Consider the following 23,358-nt stretch of genomic DNA (forward strand, 5'->3'; position numbering starts at 1 on the left):
CAAACCGATGAACTGTGAGATCATGACCTGAGCCAAAGTCAGGCACCCAACTGACTGAGCCATCCAGACGCCCCTAAAATTTTTTTTAATGTTTATTTATTTTGGAGACAGAGAGAGAGAGAGAGAGAGAGAGAGAGCAGGGGAGGGGCAGAGAGAGGGTCGTGGGGCTCGAACTCACAAACTGTGAGATCATGACCTGAGCCTAAGTCAGACACTTAACCAACTGAGCCACCCAGGCACCCTATGGATTTCTTCACAAATGCCCATTGAGAATGAATGAGGGTAAGTTCCAAAGAGCTTTATCCACAAACCCTATAGCCAGAAAGATGGCAGAGAGATCAAGAAAAGAAGGATCCAAATGAAAAGGATTAAAAAATGGAAGAGGGGCACCTGGTGGCTCAGTTAGTTAGGCAACTGACTTCGGCTCAGGTTATGGTCTCACAGTTCGTGAGTTAAAGCCCCCGTGTCGGGCTCTGTGCTGACAGCTCAGAGCCTGGAGCCTGCTTCAGATTCTGTGTTTCCCTCTCTCTCTGCCCCTCCCCCACTCACACTCTGTCTCTCTCTCTCTCAAAAATAAATAAATATTTAAAAAATATTAAAAAATGGCAGAAAGGAGAAGGGAATGAGAAATTGGAAGTGGTGGGAGAGAGAGGCAGGGGGACAGAGGTGACAGAAGGAAGAAGAGATAAATATGGAGTACATTGGTGAGGGAAGGAAGGAAGCTCAGAGGAGGTGGCAGAAGGGACAAGGACAGGGTGGCTGCTGCTTCACTAGGGGTCTCCCTGCAGGCTTCGGTTTTCCTTCAGGTGTGGTTTCAGGGGCTTAGAGGAAAGATCCTGGCCAAGATTAATACCTTCCTCACATCACTGCTGATCCTCAAATTTCCATTATTAGAGAGAACTCTTCCTTCATATTCATAAATATGTGCAGGGCCAACTTTGGTTATACCACATGTCTCTGTTAATCAAATGAATATTTTGGAAACAAGCCCACACATGAAGCTTTTTTTTTTTTTTTTTTACATCAACTTTTCCTTAAGCCAAAGGTGGGAATGGAAGATGGTAGAGTACAGTGATATTGCTTTACCTGGCTTGCACTAAGTACTAATCTTGGAAATGGATTCTACTAGAGGATTAGTAAGTGCTGCCTTGGCTTGACCTTTTTTTTTAATTTGAGAGAGAGAGAGAGAGAGAGAGAGAGAGAGACCAGAGGGAGAGGAAGAGAGAATCTTAAGTAGGCTTCTTGATCATGACCTGAGTGGAAATCAAGAGTCAGATGCTCAACCAACGAAACCACCCAGGTGCCTCTTAGCTTGATCTTTATACTACTCCAAGCAACTGCTCTCTCTCTATTCCTTCACTACCAAACTTCTTAAAATTTCTCTTTTCTTCACCACCTTGACTGTTTCCTTTCTCAGACACTTTAACCTACTGCTCTCTGTCTTCTTATTCATATGCCATGTCCACTGAACTCTTTCCTAGAAGGATGACAAAGAGATTTCAGCTTATTGGCAACTCTGATTAGTAGTAGCTGCTTGGGGTACTGTATTGGGAAGGATTCTGAGGCTGTGTCTAGGTTCATCAGGAAAATGTGCCATGATCAGTTTGTCATGTAACTCATGGGGGTACATGCTATCAGGGTGGGAGCTGGGGAGATGTAGTCATATGTGCCTATTATTTGCCATGCCTGCTCTAGGACACCAAGAGTGACCTCCTCATTGCCAGCCTATTGTCTTTTCAGTTATTACTCATTCTATTTGATCTCTCTCCAGCACATGTCATCAACTATCCCCTATTTTGGGGCATTATCTTCTCTCTCATCACCACCTCTCTCCCTGTTCCTTCTCAGTCTCCTTCCCTGGGTCATCTTCCTTCATGTGCCTCTCAAAGGTAGGTGCTGTGGGTTGTGCTCTCAGCTTTTTCCCCCCTCTCTCTGCAAGAGTTCACACTCTCTGCTGTTGTTTTAATCACTTATAAGCAGAGATCCTACATCTCTGGGTCCAGTGTTTATCCCCAGCCTCTGGCTTGCATTGATAACTGTCTGCTGAACATTTCTACCTGGAAAGCTTGAATTCTTGGTACGTTATGCTTAATGTGTTCCAAGTGGAGCAAATTCAGTATAAGTCTTTCCAAAGAGAACATTCATCTTCTCTTTTTTTTCTTTATATATATATATATATTTTTTTAATTTTTTTTAACGTTTATTTATTTTTGAGACAGAGAGAGACAGAGCATGAACGGGGGAGGAGCAGAGAGAGAGGGAGACACAGAATCAGAAGCAGGCTCCAGGCTCTGGGCCATCAGCCCAGAGCCCGACGCGGGGCTCAAACTCACGGACCGCGAGATCGTGACCTGAGCCGAAGTCGGACGCTCAACCGACTGAGCCACCCAGGCGCCCCCATCTTCTCTTTTTGTTCGCTCAGCACCATAGGTGAGTCCCCTCATACAATAAGCTCCTCAGCAAAGGTTTGAACTTATGACCCTGAATGGGTCAGTGTGCTTGTGCTTTGTTTAGAAGCACTGGATTTTGTGCTTTCAAAATACCTGAAATGATACAGGATTCAGATATAGAGATTAGGGGATGTCTGTGAGATATTCTCATTGGTTGATGAGTAATGGCTTTTTTCCTTCTCCATTTGTTAGATGAGAAAAAACCAGATATCTAACCAGGTATAAGAAGACAGAGTCTGGCATTCTTTCTCAGGGGACAGCCGGATAGCAAGCAATATGTTTTGGGTATTATTTGAAAACACTCACTGGTTATCTGCTGGGGTGGGATGCAGAGGGGGAGGTGCTGGGAGACAATGATGAAGCAGACAATCCCTGGCCTTGAGGAGCTTACAGCCTAGTACAGAAGGCAGACAGCTATAGGAATAACTACAATAAGATGAATGTTAGAGGTGAATCATTTCTCTAGAGCTATGGTAACTCAAGCGGGAATTCTTAATTCTGAGTGTGGGGGATGGGTAATGGATAAGACTTCATGGAGGATAGGGGAAGTGACTGAATTGGCCTTGAAGGATAAGTAAGATTTAAATAGGAAGGGAGAGAAGGTAAGAAAGGCAGAAGAAGCAGAATGAAGATAATGAAGATATATTTTAGACAAGTCATCACAAATTAATTTATGAGAAAGAACAGAGTACTGGGTCATAACTAGCACCAGCACAGCTCTGTAAGCAACTTTGCTGTTTTCTGTGTACAGCACATCCTTTATTTGTCATGAACAATGATAGACTGATGGGCTTGGCAGAGTCAGAGGAAAAGTCATGATGGTCTTGACAGTACATCAGAGTAGGATTTATCTCTGATATATCCATCAGAGTGGTTGCTTGGGGGCAAATCAGGGTTGTATTTGCTTAGAACCTGTTGATTCATTTGTTCCCTCATTCACTTGACACCAACATCTCCTGACCACTCCTGCGTGCCAGGTTCTGGGCACAAAGTGATGAATGAAACTCAGACCCTGCCCTCAAGGAGTAGATGGGGAGATAGCTGTGTAAACACTAATTCTAATGCTCTGTGGTAAGTGCCATAATAGACATGCAGGCAAGGAGCTCTTAGAGTCCAGACAGTAGACAAAGCAAAGCAGTGCTCTTTGAATCAGCCTCTAACTGATTTCTCTGTCTCCCTGCCCTCCTTGGGTTTTCTGTAAGAAATTCAGATTTGATCATGTCATTCCCCTTGTCTAAAAACCATGGTTGGCTCCCCACTGACTGTAGGACCAAGTCCAAACTCTAAAGCAGGACACATAAAGGCCTCTACAGTCTGGCCCAACCAACTTCTCCAGTCTTATCTCATACCATGGTCCGGGCTATGGCCCCTACACTGTAGCCACACTGAACTGTAGTGTCTCTTCCCACCTCCCCACTCCTCATTATCTGGTTGACTCTTCTGCAATCCTTGAGCCCCTGCTAAATGTTGCTTCTCTGTTGTACTGTCCCCAACTCCCCCAGACGGAATAAATTTTTCCTCTGCATTCCCACAGCTCACTGTCAACCTCTCTGTTCTAGCGCTTATCACGTTATAGAGTAATTGTTTCTATGCCTTTCTGCCTCTCTAGGTAGTGTTCTCCTCAAGGTTGGGAACTGGGCCTTACTCTTTTCTTCATCCTTGAGATGTGCTATGGGTCTGGTACATAGTAGGTGCTCCATACAACTCTGCTGTGTGAATGAATGACTCTGACATGTGGCCACTTGGGCCCAGTCGTTGTCAGCAGCTGGCATTACTTAACTTGAGAGATGCATAAAAAATGAAGGGCAGCCAGAGTAGTTGAAAAACAGGCAGCTCTAGTGACATCATGAAAAATACAAAACTGGAGAAGTTTGAGACAATGCTCCCACTCAGCTTTTAACAAATGACTTTCCCTTCTGAGCAGCCCCTTTTTGTCTCCCTCTCATTCACTTTCAAAAACTCAGTCATTGAAATGATTCTAATTATTCATGGTCAGTGGCATATCCAGGAAACACTTAGTTTACAAGCAATTAAAATACACTAAAATAGATTTATCAGGTTGAACCTGATCCTGCTGGTAAGAAGGGAGTAAATGACTTACATCTTGGAGGTATATTTGCTTCCTGAGGTTACTCTTTATCACTCTTTATCTACTATGGTAGTTTGGTGCTAACATGGCAAATATCCAGAGGCGAGTGTGCTGTGAACAGTGCAAGGAGCCTATAGACTGTGTGGTTAATTACATCTAGCTGTCCTGTGAATGAGTAAGCTGCCTCTACTCACATCTACCCCATTGTGGGGGAAAGGCTGTCTCAGCAGTAGTTAACTCTGGGCAGTAGGAAAGGTCCCAGCACTGTTATTGGAGGCTTGGTTTCCAATAAGATTGGAAACACTTGGAATCACTTAACCCCTCAAGGCTCAGTCTCCACATTGGTAAAATGGGGACATAAATCTCCAGTCTACCAACTTTAAAGGGTTGTTTATGAGGAGCAATAGAAGAAATTTTGTGAAAAGTTCTAGAGGCTAGACAAATGGAGGGGGTTTCACTTTTATTACAAAAACTCTAACTTGTGGTTGTTGGGTCCCTTCAATGGTCTAGATGTGGCTAATGCTCTTCAGCAGATTAGTAAAGATATACTCTGGCTTGTCCCCTAAGAGTTTATTTAAGAGTTCACACAAGGACAATTCATTACCTTGCCATACTCAGACTAATGGTGTTTTTTAAAGTTTATTTATTTTTAGTAATCTCTACACCCAACGTGGGGCTTGAACCCACAACCCCAAGACCAAGAGTCACACACTCTTCAACTGAGCCAGCCAGGTGCCCCAAACCAACAGTGTTTTAATCTCCCTCTAATGAAGATGGCAGTCAGCAGCGAAACAAACAGACCATTTTGTTGAAGAACAGAAATGGGGCAGCAAAGGCCTAGCACATGGAGTCCAGGTGTCCTCAGAGATTTTTTGCCATCCCTCCCCACAGCAGGCCCTGCTTCCTTGGGTTTCACTGTAGGGAAAAACGGCCCCCTTTTGCTCTCTGAGAAACCTAGAACATATAGTTAAACTATTCAGCAGGCCAATGTGATTGGCACAAACTTTAAAATGAACAAACTGAAATGGCATATTTCAGCACCAGCTTTTAAGTTAAATGCAAAGGAACTGTAAAAAAGCCAAAAGTCTGCCACAAAAGTGGGGCAGGGAAGCAAAGGTCATGGCAAATCAGTAAACTAGAGTGATGGTCCACCTGGAAGTTTGACTTTAAATTGTTAAGCCCTCGAGATACATTAATGGAAAGTCATTTACCTTACATCTGCAAGGGTCCTGGGTTCCTTCATGCTCTGTCGCACCTCCCTGTCTTTCTGTTTACTGTTCTTTTTGTAGACACTGCCTGGCCCTCCCTTCTCAGCCTAGACCATTTCTACTCATGTTTCGAGACCCAGCTCAAATGTAACATCTTTGAAGTCTTTGCTGACTTCCCAAAGGTGAAGTTCCTTATTCCCTCCTTTGTGCCTCCACAAGGCCTTTTACAGCCCCCTGGCCCACTCCGGCATATTTGTTTATGTGTCATTCTTCTACATTAAGGCTGTGAGTGCGGCTCTCAGGAGCAAGAAGCACATAGTAGCTTTACTTAGCACAGAGCAGGGCACAAAGATGGCTCTCATTCAAGGCTGGCTGAACAAATGAGCATTTGAGCATACATGCACTGAATTCATTTACTGGATCTGCACAGGACCCCACAGGAATGCTCATTAGGCAATGATTTGATATGGTATACATGCTTCTTTCATACTGGTTTACCTGATTAGCGATTGCCTTGGTGTTGGCAAGCAGCAAGAAACCTGCTGGCAGGGACAGCCTGACAATGTACCAGTGCCTGGGAGGCCTCCTGGTACAGGCTATCAGCTTGGTTCCCACAGCCTGTAAATGTGAGCTAGAAAAGTGCTGCTCTCCACCCGCAGCCCTCCACTCTTATGTGCTTCCTTCTCAGGAAGTTGCCTAGCAGCATCATTTCATACATTTGAAGAATTGAAAACTCACCCATCAGCACAGAGAGGAATGCCTATCGGACAGAGGCTGACCTGGCCTTGGCTTCCACAGAAGCTCCGGCTCAGTAGCCATAGCCTCTGGTTCTTCTAGTTCTGCTAATGGTGAGCTCGATGACTTTGGACATATCAGCTTATCTCACATTCATTATCCCCCAAAATGGGGAGAATAATGAAGATGTTGCACGCATTGAGTCAATAAGAAGCTTGACTGAGAGCCTTGTGGACAGGGAAAGCAGCAGCTGATGCTGGCAGAGCCTAAAGAGTTTTGTTGTTTTGGTTGTTTCTGTTTGTAAGTGTGAATCATTCTGCTTCAAGCCCAGATGTGCAGACCATGGAGAGGAAAGAGGAAGGACAGATGAGCACCTCTGGCCCAGGCTGCAGCGGAACCAGTGCACACAGAAGAGGAAAGGATGGGATGGGAGGAGAGGGGATGGGATAGGAGGGGACAGGATGGAACTGGATGAGATGTTCAGCTGCTGGCTTGACGACAGCTGGTCTCCTGCTCCCTGGTAGGGACCAGGAGCAACAAGCTCTGACGGCTATGTGTACTGGAGCAGCTTTGTATGGAAATCAAATAAAACTAATGATAAAGTCAATGTGACACATCTTTAATGATACACATAATGATTATTGTGCTGTTATTGTAATTAGGCATAATGGTAAGCAGCTTCCAGGAATGACTATAATTATGATTCCTTTTACACAGCTGAACCAAATATTTCTGAGGTCAGTCAGGATGGGGGTGGGGAGTGGGGGTGTCTGGACAAGAGAGAAGAAAGCTAGTTGCAAGGCATTTCTCTGATTCACCTTTTTCTCCCTTCCCCATCCCACTCTGAGGTTACAGTCCTTATACCCCTTATTGGGGAACAAAGATCTGATGAGGGCTTTAGATGGCTAGTCCCTTCCTCTAGCCAGGGATAGGCCATCCTGAAGCTCCTAGTGTTAGGAAATCTGGGATGCTCAGATTAGTCCTCACTTTTCTATGAGGCCTGAAATTCTCCCAAGTGGCCTTAAACCTAAAAAGTATATGCCTAATGTATGGACCATGTATGGATGCTTATTTGAACAAATCCATGCAGAAAGTATTTTTGAGACAACTGGGTGAAATTCAACAGTGACTGGTATCAGATGATATTAAGGAATTACTAATTTTGTTGAGTTTGATATTGGCATTATAGTTATGTTAAGAAAAGGTTCTCATCTGTTGGAGAAACATATTGAAATATTTACAGGTCAGCAATTGTGGAATAGTATGGTACCAGGGATTTGCTTTAAAATACTTCAAGAAAAAGTGCGGGAATAGAAGAAATAAGAATGGCAGAACGTTGATAATTGTTGAAGCTGGGTGATAGGTACGGGGTGGGGGTTCATTATACTCTTCTCTCTGCTGTGTATATGTTTGAATGTTCCCATAACAAAATGTTAAAAAAAAAAGTAGTATACTCTAGACTGCTCTGGCAAGGATTCATGCATTAGTGAAAATTAGTTTGATCATGCTAACAACACACAGCAGATACAGCAGGTGCAGGCAACTATCAGGAATGAGATTTTGGGGGGCGCCTGGGTGGCGCAGTCGGTTAAGCGTCCGACTTCAGCCAGGTCACGATCTCGCGGTCCGTGAGTTAGAGCCCCGCGTCAGGCTCTGGGCTGATGGCTCGGAGCCTGGAGCCTGTTTCCGATTCTGTGTCTCCCTCTCTCTCTGCCCCTCCCCCGTTCATGCTCTGTCTCTTTCTGTCCCCCCCCCCCAAAAAAAAGATAAAAAAAAACTAGAAAAAAAAAAAAAGGAATGAGATTTTGGACAGGCAGAGCCAGGAGAGCAGGCAGATCTGTTGTAACATGGGCCACTGTCAGGGAGTATGAAGTTCTGGAAGGGGTGGAGAAATATGTGCAAGGGAATAGAGAATTTGATTGGTTAGAGGACAGTCTGACAGTTCTGGGAGAGAAGGCAGGAAGTGAAAGAAGAGGGGATACAGTGTAATAGGTGTTCATGTCTGTGTGTTAGGTCCTGTAACTTGTCTGTAAGCTCCTGGGAGTTGGGCCTGTATCTTAGTGCTCTTTGTCTTCTCTTCAGCTCCTAGGACATTAGTTTATTTATTTTATTTCACTCATTCATTTATTTAATAATGTTTATTGGGTGCCTACTATAGCCAGACAATACAAATGTGTGCATATGATAGGCAAAGGAGATAGAGCAGTGATCCCTTGACCTTGACCCAAAGCCCTTGACCTCAGGGAGCTCACATTCCAGTGGGAAGAGACAGACAGTAAATCAGCAACAAGGATATATGTCAGATGGTGATAAATGTTTCAAAGAAAAATAATGTAGAGTAAGTTGGATCGGGAATGCTGGGTAGGGTAGCTGCTCAGGACCAAACTCGCATGTTACTTAGGCCCTTGTAAGCTTTTTCAGGTTTCCCTGCAGCCTGACTTTTAGTCATGTTGGACCCCATCCCTGGGTTTCACCAAGAGCTCCTGGGCCCTTCAGAGTGTATATATACTTTATCCTCATTTTGGACTTAACTGTCCCCTCCTACACCTGGTTAATCCACATTCTTCTCTAGGTACCAATTCCTTCAGGAATCTTTCAGAGGTCCTTCCTTCCCATATCCACGTTATCCTCTGTGTCTTCTCTACTTCCACATTACCCTTGCATGAATACTACTGCAGTACTTTCCATCTGGATTATAATTCTCTTCCTGACTAGACTTTGAGATCTTTGAGGATAGAGAGTATGTCTTTTTATATCTATATAGCACAGGGCTTAGAACACAGTAGGGATCATTACATGCTTAATGAATAATTGAATGGATGGATGGATAAAAGAATGAATATGCTCCATAGCAGAACATCGGAGACTTGGGAAGCATCTTTACCTTAAATCAAATGCTGGGGAAGGAGAGGTGCTAGTGTGTGCTCAGACACCATAGGGAGAAGTGGAATCAGTATACTTGGATATGTATTGAACTCGATGATGATGATGATGATGATGATGATGATGATGCAGAGATTGTGCAGGGATTCCTTGCAGGGATTGTGGAGCCCGACCACCTGGGTTTTAATTTTGGCTTTACCATTTGATAGCTGTGTGGTTTGGGGCAGGTTACTTACACTACCTGTGCCTCAGTTTTCTTATCTGGAAAATGGAGATGATGACAACACTATGTATTAAAATGAGATAAAGTTCTGCAAAGCACTTAGAATAGTACCTGGCATACAGTAAGAGGTGTATAAGGGTTTGCTATTATTATTGATGGCTGTGAGCCAGTGACTGTGCTAAATGATTATTTCACCACAAGCCAGTGCTAGGCCCTAGGGAAAGAATGCTATCATGGAGTTTATATTTGATCTAACCTTATCCTCACAATGTAAGGGAGGTCCTGTACATATCTGCATTATAGAAAGAAGAAAAGTGAGGCTTAAAGCTGTTAAGTAACTTGTCCAAGATCACAGAGCTCATGGTTGAATATTAGGATTCTATCTCTGATCTGTATGACTAAAAACCATTGCCTTAGACCAGGGATTGGTAAATGATGGACTACAGCCAAAATCTGTAGGCTATAATTCACCTTGAGGCTATAATTCACCTTTTTAGAATACACATTTCAGATATTCACAAGTAGTCTATTTACAACATTGTGCAACCATCACTACTAATTGTAGAATGTTTTCATCACTCCTGAAAAAATTTCCATACCCATTAAGCATTCATTTCTCCTTTCCCTAGTCCCTAGCAACCACTAATCTGTCTGTATGCATTTATCTGTTCTGGCCATTTAATATAAATGGAATCATATAGGGGCACCCTAGGTGGCTCAGTCGGTTAGGTGTCTGACTCTTGATCTCAGCTCAGGTCTTGATCTCAGGGTCATGAGTTTGAGCCCTGCTTTGGACTCTGCACTGGGTGTGGAGCCTACTTAAATACAAAATAAATGGAATCATATAATATGTAGTCTTTTGTATCTGGCTTCTTTCACTTAACATGATGTTTTCAGGATTCATCCATGTTGTAGCATGTGTCAGTACTTTGTTCCTTTTTATGGCTGAATAATATTCCATGGTTTAGATATACCACATTTTATTCATCCATTCATCAGTTGATGAACATTGGGGCTCTTTCTACTTTTTGGCTATTACAAATAATGCTGCTATTATATTTTATGTATAAGTTTTTGTATAAACATACATGGTTACACCTCTAAAAGTAAAATTTCTGGGTCATTTGGTAACTTTAACTTTTTGAAGAACTGCCAGGCTGTTTTCCAAAGAGGCTACACCATTTTACATTCCCACCAGTAACAAATGAGGGTTCCAATTTCTCCACATCCTTGCTAACACTTGCTATTGTCTTTTTGCTTATAGTTATCCTAGTGAAAGTGGCATCTCATAGTAGTTCTGATTTGCATTTCTTTTTTTTTTTTTTTATTTTTATTTTTTTATTTTATTTTTTTTTGTCATTCTTTTTTTTTTTTTTATTTTTTTATTTTTTAATATATGAAATTTACTGTCAAATTGGTTTCCATACAACACCCAGTGCTCATCCCAAAAGGTGCCCTCCTCAATACCCATCACCCACCCTGCCCTCCCTCCCACCCCCCATCAACCCTCAGTTTGTTCTCAGTTTTTAACAGTCTCTTATGCTTTGGCTCTCTCCCACTCTAACCTCTTTTTTTTTTTTTTTCCCTTCCCCTCCCCAAGATTTGCATTTCTTTAGTGACTCGTGATGTCGAACATTTCCTCATTTGTTTATTGGCCATTTGTATGTCTTCTTTGCAAAAATGTTGATTCACATACTTTCACCCATTTTTAATTTGGGTTACTTTGTTTTTTGAGTATTGAGTTGTAAGAGTTTTTAAAATGTATTCTGGATACAAGTCTTATCAGATATATGATTTTCAAGTATTTTCTCTCCTCCGGTGGGTTATTTTTTCACTTTCTTGATAATGTTCTTAGAAGCACAGAATTATTTAATTTTGATGAAGTCCAATATATCTATTTTTTTCTTGTGGTAAGAGTACAATTTATCTGTTTTTTTTTTCTTTGGTAGCTTGGGCATTTGGTGTCATATTGAAGAAATGAATTCAAGGTTATAAAGATTTACACCTACATTTCTTCTAAGAGTATTATAGTTCTGGCTTTCACATTTAGGTCTTTATCCCATCTTGACTTAATTTTTTGAATATGATGTGAGGCAAGGGTCCAACTTCATTCTTTTGCATGTGGATATTCAGTTGCCCCAGCAGCATTTGTTGTAAAGACTAATCTTTTCTCATTGAATTGTCTTGATACTCGTGTCAAAAATCAATTGGCCATAGGTGTATGGGTTTATTTTGGGACACACATTTCTACTCCATTAATCTATATGTCTCTCTGTAGGCCAGCACCACTGTCTTGACTATTGCAAGTTTTGAAAATCAACCCTCCAACTTTGTTCTTATTTTTTATTAGGATTGTTTTAGATATTCTGGGTTTCTTGCATTTCCATATGAATTTTAGGATCAGTTTGTTAGTTTCTAAAAAAAGAAACTACCTGGGATTTTGATAGGGATTATGTTGAATTGGTAGATCAATTCAGGTGCATTGCTATCTTAAGAATATTAAGTCTTCCAGTCCATAAACACAAGATATCTTTCCATACAACGGCGTCCTGTAGTTTTCAGTGTACAAGTCTTGCACTTCTTCTGTTTGATTTATTTATAAGTATTTCATTCTTTTTGATGCTATTGGAATATGAATTGTTTTATTTTTTTCAGTTTGCTTATTTATTTATTTATTTATTTGAGAGAGCTAGAGAGCAAGCAGGGAAGGGGCAGAGAGAGAGAGAGAAGGAGACAGAGAATCTCAAGCAGGCTCTGTGCTGTCAGCACAGAGCCTGATGTGGGGCTTGAACTCACAAATCACGAGATTGTGACATGAGCTAAATGAAGAGTCAGATGCTTAACCGACTGAGCCACCCAGGTGCCCCAGGAATTGTTTTCTTAATTCCATTTTTGGATGGTTCATTGCTAATCTATGAAGATACAATTGATTTTTGTACATTGATCTTTTATCCAGTAAATTTGCTGGACTCATTTTTTAAAAAAAACTTTTTTTTAACGTTTATTTATTTTTGAGACAGAGAGAGACAGAGCATGAATGGGGGAGGGTCAGAGAGAGGGAGACACAGAATCCAAAACAGGCTCCAGGCTCCGAGCTGTCAGCACAGGGCCCGAGGCGGGGCTCGAATTCACAGACCGCGAGATCTTGACCTGAGCCGAAGTCGGCCGCTCAAACGACTGAGTCACCCAGGCGCCCCAACTGGACTCATTTTTATAATGTGTTTTTAAAATGTTTGTTTTGAGAGAGAGAGAGAGAACAAGTGCAGGAGGGGCAGAGAGAAAGGAAGACAGAATTCCTCTGACAGTGCAGAGCCTGATGCAGGGCTCGAAACTATGAACCGTGAAATCATGACCTGAGCAGAAATCAAGAGCCAGAAGCTTAACCAACTGAGCCCAGGTGCCCCATCTGAACTTATTTTTTAAAAAACACACAATTAAAAAAATTTTTAATGTTTATTCATTTTTGAAAGACAGAGAGAGAGCACAAGCAGGGGTGGGGTGGAGAGAGGGGGACACAGACTGAAGCAGGCTCCAGGCTCTGCGCTGTCAGTGCAGAGCCTGACGTGGGGATTGAACTCACAAACCACGAGATCATGACCTGAGCTGAAGTTGGACGCTCAACTGACTGAGCCACCCAGGCGCCCCAAAAAACACATAATTTTTAAGAGCAGTTTTAGTTTCACAGCAAAAGTGAGAGGAAGGTACAGAGATTTCCCATGTACCCTTTGCCTCCACACATACACAGCTTCCCTCATTGTCATCATCCCCTAACAGAGTTGTACATATGTTATAACTGATAAGAACTACATTGTTATCACCTAGTGTCCATAGTTTACTGTAGGGTTCACATTCTATAGGTTTGGACAAGTGTAACATGACATATATTCATCATTATAGTATCATACAGAGTATTTTCACTGCCCTAAAAATCCTCTGTGCTCTGCCTATTCATTTCTCCCCCCATCCTCAACTCCTGATGTTTTTATGGTCTCCATAGTTTTTCCTTTTCCAGAATGTCATATAGTTGGAATCATACAGTATGTAGCCATTTTAGACTGCTTCTTTCACTTGGTAATATACATTTAAGGTTCCTCCAAGTCTTTTCATGATTTGATAGCTCATTTCTTTTTGTACTGAATACTATTCCATTGTCTGGATGTACCACAGTTTTTTTATCCATTCATCTACTGAAAGACATCTTGGTTGCTTCTGAGTTTTGGCAATTATGAATAAAACTGCTCTAGACATCTGTGCACAGGTTTCTGTGTGGACATAAGTTTTCAATTCCTTTTGGTAAATGCCAAGGAGTTTTGTAAGAAGCTGTCAAACTGTCTTCCAAAGTGGCTGTACCGTTTTACATTCCCACCAGCAATGAATGAAATTTCCTGTTGCTCCACACCCTCTCTAGCATTTGGTGTTGTCAGTGTTCTGGATTTTGGGATGCATTTTTGGCTCCAATAAATTTTTTTTTGTGTGGATACCTTAGGATTTTCTATATAAAAAATAATATAATCTGCAAATATCAGCAGCTTTACTTTTTTCTTTCACATATGGATGCCTTTTATTTCTTTTTCCCCAATTGCCCTGACTATAACCTCTAGAACATTGAATAGAAGTAGCAAGAGTGGACATCCTTGTCTTGTTCCTGATCTTAGGAGGAAAGTTTTCCATCTTTCACCGTTAAGTATGATATTAGATGTAGATTTTTAAGATACCTTTTATCAGGTTGAAGAAGTTCCTTTTTATTTCTAATTTGAGTGTTTTTTTATGATGAAAGGGTCTAAGATTTTGTCAAATGATTTTTGTGTGTGTCCACTGAGGTTATCACAGATTTTTAAAAGATTTATTCTATAGATATGTTATATTTCATTATTTAATTTTCAGATGTGACAACAACTTTGCATTTCTGGAATAAATTATAATTGGTTGTGATATATGATCCTTTTTATATGTTGCTGGATTTGGTTTGTTAGTATTTTGTTGAGGGTTTTTATGTCTATATTCATAAGAGATATTGTTCTGTAGTTTTCTTTCCTTGTGGTATTTTTGTTAATTTGGTATCAGGGTGATACTGGCCTCATAGAATGCATTGGGAAGTGTTACCTCCTCTTCCATTTTTTTTAAATGAAGGATTGGTGCTAAGTCCTTAAATCCTTTGTAAAATTAACCAGTAAAACCATATGTACCTGGAGTTTTCTTTGTGTGATTAAAAAATCTCTTTTATTTGTTATAGGTCTATTCAGGTTTCCTATTTTTTTCTTGAGTTAGTTTCTGTGGTATGTGACTTTCTAGGAATATGTCCATTACATCTAGGTTATATAATTTGTTGTCGTACAGTTGTTCATAGTATTCTCTCATCCTCCTTTTTATTTCTGCAAGTTTTGTAGTCCCCATGCTCATTTCTGATTTTAATAATTTGAGTCTTCTCGGGGCGCCTGGGTGGCTCAGTCGGTTAAGCATCTGACTTCGACTCAGGTCATGATCTCACGGTCTGTGAGTTCGAGCCCCGCGTCGGGCTCTGTGCTGACAGCTCGGAGCCTGGAGCCTGTTTCGGATTCTGTGTCTCCCTCTCTCTCTGGCCCTCCCCCGTTCATGCTCTGTCTCTCTCTGTCTCAAAAATAAATAAACGTTTAAAAAAATAATTTGAGTCTTCTCTATTTTTTCTTGGTCAGTCTACCAAATATTTGTCAATTTTGTTGAACTTTTCAAAGAATCTACTTTCAGTTTATTTGTTATTTTTATGTTTTATTTATTTTTGAGAGACAGAATGTGAGCAGGGGAGGGGCAGAGAGAGAGGGAGGCACAGAATCTGAAGCAGGCTCCAGGCTCCCAGCTGTGAGCACAGAGTCCGACGTGGGGCTTGAACCCATGAACTGTGAGATCGTGACCTGAGCTAAAGGTGGACGCTCAACCGACTGAGCCACCCAGGTGCCCCTATTGATTTCTTTTTTTAAAAAATGATTATTTATTTTTGAGAAAGAGAGAGGTAGAGGAAGAGAGCAGGGCATGGACAGAGAGAGAAAGAGAGAGAGAATCTCACACAGGTTCTGCACGGTTAGATATGAAGCTTGAACTCATGAACCGCGAGATTGTGACTTGAGCTGAAATCAAGAGTCCAATGCTTAACCGATTGAGCCACCGAGGTGCCTCCTTTTATTGATTTCTAATTTCATTCCTTTCCATCTAATTTCATTCCAAAGTACTTTGTATGATTTCAATCCTTTTAAATTTATTGAGACTTATTTTGTGGTCTAACATATGTTCTGTCCTGGAAAATGTTCCATGTGCACTTCTGTATTCTGCTGTTGTTGGGTGATGTGTTCTATATGTGCCTGTTAGGTCCAGTTGGTTTAGTGTTGTTCAAGTATTTGATTTCCTTGTTGATCCTTTCTTTAGTTGTTTCTAGTTGTTTTGTCTAGTTGAAAATGGAGTATTGATGTCTTCAACTATTATTGCTGAATCATTTGTTGCTTCCTTTAATCCTTCAGTTTTTACTTCATTATTTTGGGGCTCTGCTATTAGGGGCATATATATATATATATATATATATATATATATATAATTTTTACATTTTCCTGATGCCTGAGACTTTTGCCATCATAAAATGTCCTTCATTGTCTTTAGTAACAATTTTTGTTTTATAATCCATTTAGTCTAATATTAGTATGGCCACTCAGCTGTCTTTAGTTATTGTGTGCATGATGTATCTTTGACCATCTTCTTACTTTCAACCTGTGTGTAACTTTGATGTGTTTCTCTTATCAACAATATATAGTTAGATAATGTTTTATAAATCCATCTTGCCAATCTCTGACTTCATTGAACTGGTTAATTCACTTACATTTAATGCAGTTACTGCTAAGGCATGGTTTATTCATGCCATTGCTATTTGTTTTCTACATTTTATGCTTTTTTGTTTCTCTATTCTTCCATTACTGTCTTCTTTTTAAAATTAAATACATATCTTCTAGTGTGCCATTTTAATTTCCCTGTTGTTATTTTAAATAGATTAAATGTATTATATATAAGTGTGTGTGTGTGTGTGTGTGTGTGTGCTGTTTTTTCTTAGTGTTTGACCTGGGGATTACAATTAACATCCTAACTTTTAATAATCTAGTTTGATTTAATACCAACTTAATTTCAGTATTATATAAATACTTTGCTATTATATCATTCCATTCCCACACTGCTCCTTTATGCTATTATTATCATATAAATGACATCTTTATACATTGTGTACTCATTAAAAGCAGATTTATAATTATTGCTATACACAGCTGCTTTTAAAATCATATAAGAGAAAAAGTTACAAATAAAAATACATTGTACTTTTATATTTACCTATGTGGTGATTTTTACTGGTGGTCTTTATTTTCCATATAGATTCAAATTACTGTCTGGTGTCTTTTCATTTCAGCCTTCAGGATTCCTGTTAATATTTCTTATAGGGCAGATTTGGTATTTTGTGTAGCACTAAAGTCTCTCAGTGTTTATCTGTGGAATGTCTTAATTTCCCCTTCATTTAAAATTTTTAAATGTTTATTCATTTATTTTTAGAGAGACAGAGCACAAGCAGGGGAGGGGCAGAGAGAGAGAGGTAGGGCGAATCCCAAGCAGGCTCCACACTGTCATCAGTGCAGAGCCTGATGTGGAGCTTGATCCTGTGAACCACGAGATCATGACCTGAACTGAAATCAAGAGCTGGATGCTTAACCAACTGAGCCACCCAGGTGCCCCTCCCCTTCATTTGTGATGAATAGTTTTGTCAGATATAGAATTCTTGTTGATGGTGTTGTTTTTTTTTCTTTTAGCACTTTGAATATCTGGCCTCCGTGATTTTTCATCAGAAGTTAGCTGTTAATCATATTGAGGACTCCTTGTACATGATGAGTTTTCTTTTGCTGCTTTCAAGTTCTCTCTTTGTCTTTTGGCAGTTTATGATGTGTTTCAGAGCGGATACTCTGAGCTTAGCCTACTTCATATTTGTTGAGCTTCTTGGGTGCATCGATTAACATCTTTGGAAGTTTTGGGCCATTATTTCTTCAAATATTTCTCCTTTCCTTCTGGGATTCCTATTATTTATATGTTAGTACACTTGATAGTGCCAAACCAGTCTCTGAAGTTCTGTTCATTTTTATTTATTATTTTTATTTTCAGCTCCTCAGACTGGATAATATCAATTGACCTGATTTCAAATTTACTGATTCTGTCTTCTGCTTACTCAAATCTGCTGAGCAATTCTAGTGAACTTTTCATTTCAATTATTGTACTTTTCAACTTCAGAATTTGTATTTGTATTTGTGTTTTATTTTATAATTTTTGTCTATTGATATTCTTTGGTGAGAAACTGTTCTCATATTGTTCTCTAATTTTTTGTACATATTTAAAATAGCTGATTGGGGCGCCTGGGTGGCTCAGTCGGTTGGGTGTCCGACTTCGGCTCAGGTCATGATATCGCGGTTCATGAATTCAGGCCCAGCGTCGGGCTCTGTGCTGACGGCTCAGAACCTGGAGCCTGTTTCAGATTCTGTGTCTCTCTCTCTCTCCCTGACTCTCCCCCATTCATGCTCTGTCTCTCTATGTCTCAAAAAAAATAAATGTTAAAAAAAAATAAAATAGCTGATTTAAAGTCCTTGTCTAGTAAGTCCAACATGTAGACATTCTTGGGTCCAGTTTATGTTGAGTAATGTTATCCAGTGTATTGACCATACTTTCTTATTTATTTATGTATCTTTTAAATTTTGTTGAAAAGTAGACATTTAACTCTGGAAATCAGATTCTCTCCTTGCCCAGGGCTTGTGGTTGTTGCTGGTGGTATTTATTTGTTTAATGACTTTTCCAAATTAATTCTATAAAGTTTGTATTCTTTGTAATGTGTGGCCACTGAAATCTCTACTTGCTTAACTTAATATTCAGCCAATGGTTGGACAGAGATGTTCTGAAATGCCTGCAAGTCTCCCAGTCTTTGCCAAGAGGTTCTGTGTGCATGTTGGAGGCACACCCTCAACATTCAGCCAGACAGTGCATCACTCTGTCTTAGCACTTCACTTGTGCAGAGCTTGAAGGTCAGCCAGAGGCCTTTCTCAGGTCTTTTCTGAGCGCGCACACATCCCTAGCATACACACAGTTCTGTGCATGCATGTGCCCCCCTAGATTCCCAGGAATATGGTGTAGTCTTTCAAAGTCCCTATGGATATCTCGTTCCCTAGCTTTTTCTAAGCCTTTTGATTAGCCTAATGTTTTCCCAAACTGTTATCTACTGTCTCATACAGCTATGCAGTTAATTAATCATTTGCATCTAATTGTTTTTGACAAATGCCCCAGGGAAAAAGTTTTTCACACCAAATAAGCTCTTGAGTCAGGTCTAATGAAAAAAGTCTTGCAAGGGGTGTCTTCTAGGGAACAACCAGACAGGTCAAATAATAATTCTCTGGGAATGAGGCTTTGAAGGAGCTCCAACACTGTTCAGCTCCCTCTGGTGGCTGCTAGGCCTCTCTGGTTTTCACCATTATTGTGGGCTGTTGGTTTTCATGGCTACCACCTCTACCTGTTTTTGTAAATAAAGTTTTATTGTAATCCAGCCACACTTATTTATTTATGTATTGTTTGTGGCTGCTTTTGTGCTCACAACGGTAGAGGTAAAAAGTAGGACAGGGGCCTTATGGCCTAAAAAGTCCAAAATATTTTGTATTTGTTCCTTCACTTAAGTTTTCAACACCTACTCTAGACTAGTGCCGATTAGTAGAAATATAATGTGAGCCATATATGTGATTGAAAATATTTTGAGTAGCCACATTAAAAAGTAAAGAGAAGCAGGTGAATTTAATTTTAAGAATATATTTTTAACCCACTATATTCAAAATATTATCATGTTAACATATAACCAATATAAAACCATGAATGGGATATTTTACATGTTTTAATTAAGTCTTTGAAATCCGATGTCTATTTTACACTTATAGCACATCTCAACTTGGACCGGCCACATTCCATGTGCTAGTGGTTATCATATTGAGCAACATAGTTCTAGATCCTTGCTATTCAAAGTGTAGTTCCTGGACCAGCAACATTGTATCACCTGGAAGTTTACAAGAAAGGCACAATCTCTAGTTCCACCCTGGATTTACTGAATCAGAATTTGAATTTAACAGGCCCTAGGTAATTCATATGCATATTGAAGTTTGAGAAGTAAAGCTCTATACCACTTTGCTATTTTACCTTTCTTCGGGATAAAGGCCCAGTGTACCTAAGGTATTCTTCTAATATAAAATATAACTCTCTGGTTAACTTGTCATTCTGTTCACTAGATCATAGTTGAATTGTCTGAAAATCAGTCAGGTAAAGTGACTGTGTGCCAGACACTACAGTGTCTAGGCACTGTGGGATTTGCTATACGGAAAAGGACATGCTTCCTGCTTTCAGGGAACCTACAACTGCCAAAGGATGCCTGAAGAATAATACTCTACACAAGAAGTCCAGTCTTCCTCCCCACTAAATCCTCTCAATAACTTCTCCATCTCAAATGTAAATGTGGCAACTAGGCACTGGGTTGCTCAAGCAGGCATTCAACTCAAGAGGTTCATGGGACAGAAACAAAACAGTTTCACTCCATTTGAAATTGGCTCACAGTAATGGTCTGAAGCAAACACTCAGGCTTTAGGACATGAACTCAATGGGGTTCTTCTGAAAGGGTAGAAACCCTGTGTTTGTATAACAGGAAAGTTATAACATTCATCATGCTCAGATTCAGGAACTGTGCACCCAAGTCAAGAGAACCTGACAGTCTGATTTCCAGGTTCCAGTGACTTACAATAGGAATTCCTATTTAAAGCAAAGAAAATAAGAAATGAGGAAGTGCTAGTCCTTGTTTCTCTGTGTAGGTGTTGACAAGCTATTAAATCATTAGGTTGTCCTTTGCCAGAAGCAGCAGAATAAATCTTGGAAGTTGACAAATGGTCAGCAGCTCTGTGTGTGCCTGCACACTCAGAAGCACACACAAAGGGCACACTGTTTCCCTTGGTTTATCTCCTGGCTGTGTAAATATTTCATCTGAAATTTGGATTGGACTCTGAGCTAGTTTCCCACCAAGCTGATGGTTTTTTAATCTGCTTTCGTCAGCCTACAATAAACTGTCCAACCTGTCTGCACAGTGCAGTGTACCCTGCCCACTGGCAAACAGAACAAATGGAACCAGGAGATCCCCGACATACTTTTCTCAGATGTCTGAAGATGAGGAATTGCACCCAAGCTCTGCCCAAGCCAGAAATATAAGCTATGAGGCACTTGCCTCATCCCGTTGTACCAGCACCCATGAGCCCTTCTCAGACTAGACCACTGCCAGCAGGAGGTCACAACACATAACTTGGGCCTGCCATCCTATTAAGACAGATCTTTGGCTCAGCATAATTTTGCCACTGCCAAAGATGAGGATGGCTGTAATCTCATTCATCCTGGGTTGTATTCATGCTGGCTTCCTTTCAGTTTCAGATGAATTCCTTTAGTTGTCCAAAATGTAGGAAATACTGCGATGACTTAAACCACAAATTACTGGCTCAGAAAGCTCCTATATGGTAATAAAAAGCAAAAAAAAAATACTGATATATGCTGCAATGTGATGACCATTGAAAACATTACGCTAAGTGAAAGAAGCCAGTGATAAAAGACCACATACTGTAGAATTCCATTCATATGAAATATCCAGAACAGGCAAATCTACAGAAATAGAAAATAGATTAGTTGTCACCAGGGTTGAAGGGGGAGAGGAATGGAGACTGACTGCTACTGGGTATGGGCTTTCTTCTAGAGGGGGATGAAAATGTTCTGGAATTAGTGGCAATGATTGCACAACTTTGTGAATATACTAAATACCTGAGTTGCACACTTCAAATGGGAGATTTTTATGGTATGAGAATTATATATTGATAAAACTGTTTCCAAAAAATTAAGGGTCATTCAATGTTCCCTTCCCTGCTCCCTGCCAAAAGCTTCTAAATATCAATTTAGGAGAGAATCAGCTTTGCTATTTTGTATTTTACTTATAGGAGAAAAAAGCAAAAGAAAGGCATGCAAAACTGGTACTAGGAAAGTTATAGGCTCAGAAGAATCTATTGCTATAGTCTTCTACCATTCACTCATCCATCCAGCCATTCAATCATTCATTGAAAGTCTGCTACATACTGGGCATTGAGGATAGATAAAACACGAATAAACCCTGCCCTTTCTTTTTTTTTTTTTTTTTTTTTAATTTTTTTTTTTCAACGGTTTTTATTTATTTTTGGGACAGAGAGAGACAGAGCATGAACGGGGGAGGGGCAGAGAGAGAGGGAGACACAGAATCGGAAACAGGCTCCAGGCTCCGAGCCATCAGCCCAGAGCCTGACGCGGGGCTCGAACTCACGGACCGCGAGATCGTGACCTGGCTGAAGTCGGACGCTTAACCGACTGCGCCACCCAGGCGCCCCAAACCCTGCCCTTTCTATTAGGAGCTTATGATAATAATTTTCTTTCTTTTTTTTTTTTTTAAATTTTTGGTGTTTATTTATTTTTGAGACAGAGAGAGACAGAGCATGAGAGGGGGAGGGGCAGAGAGGGAGGGAGACACAGAATTTGAAGCAGGCTCCAGGCTCTGAGCTGTCAGCACAGAGCCTGATGCAGGGCTCAAACTCACAAGCTGTGAGATCATGACCTGAGCCAAAGTCAGATGCTTAACCGACTGAGCCACCAGGCGCCCCGATAATAATTTTCTTAACATGGATGCTGAGGTACTCTATTCATGAATTGCCCTTTGAATAATGAAAAGTTATAATATGCTAATTATAATGTTACTGTTATTCATATTCCACTTTTTTTGAAATTGGGGATTCATGGATGATACCCTCTTTAATTTTCAATACCTGAAGTGTAAACTATACTAGATAATTTATAGTAATAGTAAAGCAAAATATTTAAAAAGCAAGGAAGAATGCAAACTTCCTATTTCCCCAAGATGTTGTAAGCAAGACTTACTTAATGAATAACCAAACCACAAAGGTGACAGCATGTATTTTAAGGTTTCTTTCTTTAAAAGGAATTGCTTTGGGGTGCCTGGGTGGCTCAGTCAGTTAAGCAGCCAACTTCGGCTCAGGTCATGATCTCAGAGTTTGTGGGTTTGAGCTCCATGTCCAGCTCTGTGCTGACAGTTTAGAGCCTGGAGCCTGCTTTGGATTCTGTCTCCCATTCTCTCTGACCTGCCTCCGTTTCTGCTCTCTCTCTCTCTCTCTCTCTCTCTCTCTGAAAAATAAACAAACATAGGGGTGCCTGGGTGGCTCAGTCGGTTAAGCGGCCGACTTGGGCTCAGGTCATGATCTCGCGGTCTGTGAGTTCGAGCCCCGCGTCGGGCTCTGTGCTGACAGCTCAGAGCCTGGAGCTTGTTTCAGATTCTGTGTCTCCCTCTCCTTGACCCTCCCCCGTTCATGCTTTGTCTCTCTCTGTCTCAAAAATAAATAAACGTTAAAAAAAAACCCACAAAAATTAAAAAAAAATAAACAAACATAAAAAAAAACTATGAAAGGAATTGCTTTGGGGAACCCATAGGATTTATTAAGAGGTCGTCTTTTCCTTTTTATCTCAATGTAAATGAAGATGTATATCTACTGGTAGTACTTCCAGTGTTAGTGTGGTGAAAGCTGATTCAAACGAACCCAATGGTTCATTTCTTCAGGCAGTGTGTTGTATGGAGAAATAACATTTGATCTTTGGAGTCAGGCAGGCCTGAGTTCAAATTCTAGCTCA

General features: G+C 40.5%; 1 protein-coding gene across 8 annotated transcripts in view; it reads right to left on the reverse strand.

Annotated features, from left to right (window-relative positions):
- Window positions 1–23,358, reverse strand: part of HDAC8 (histone deacetylase 8) — a 234,451-nt gene that overhangs the window by 39,845 nt on the left and 171,248 nt on the right. The window lies entirely within an intron of this gene.

Source organism: Neofelis nebulosa, chromosome X, assembly GCF_028018385.1.
Source record: "Neofelis nebulosa isolate mNeoNeb1 chromosome X, mNeoNeb1.pri, whole genome shotgun sequence".
Taxonomy (NCBI): domain Eukaryota; kingdom Metazoa; phylum Chordata; class Mammalia; order Carnivora; family Felidae; genus Neofelis; species Neofelis nebulosa.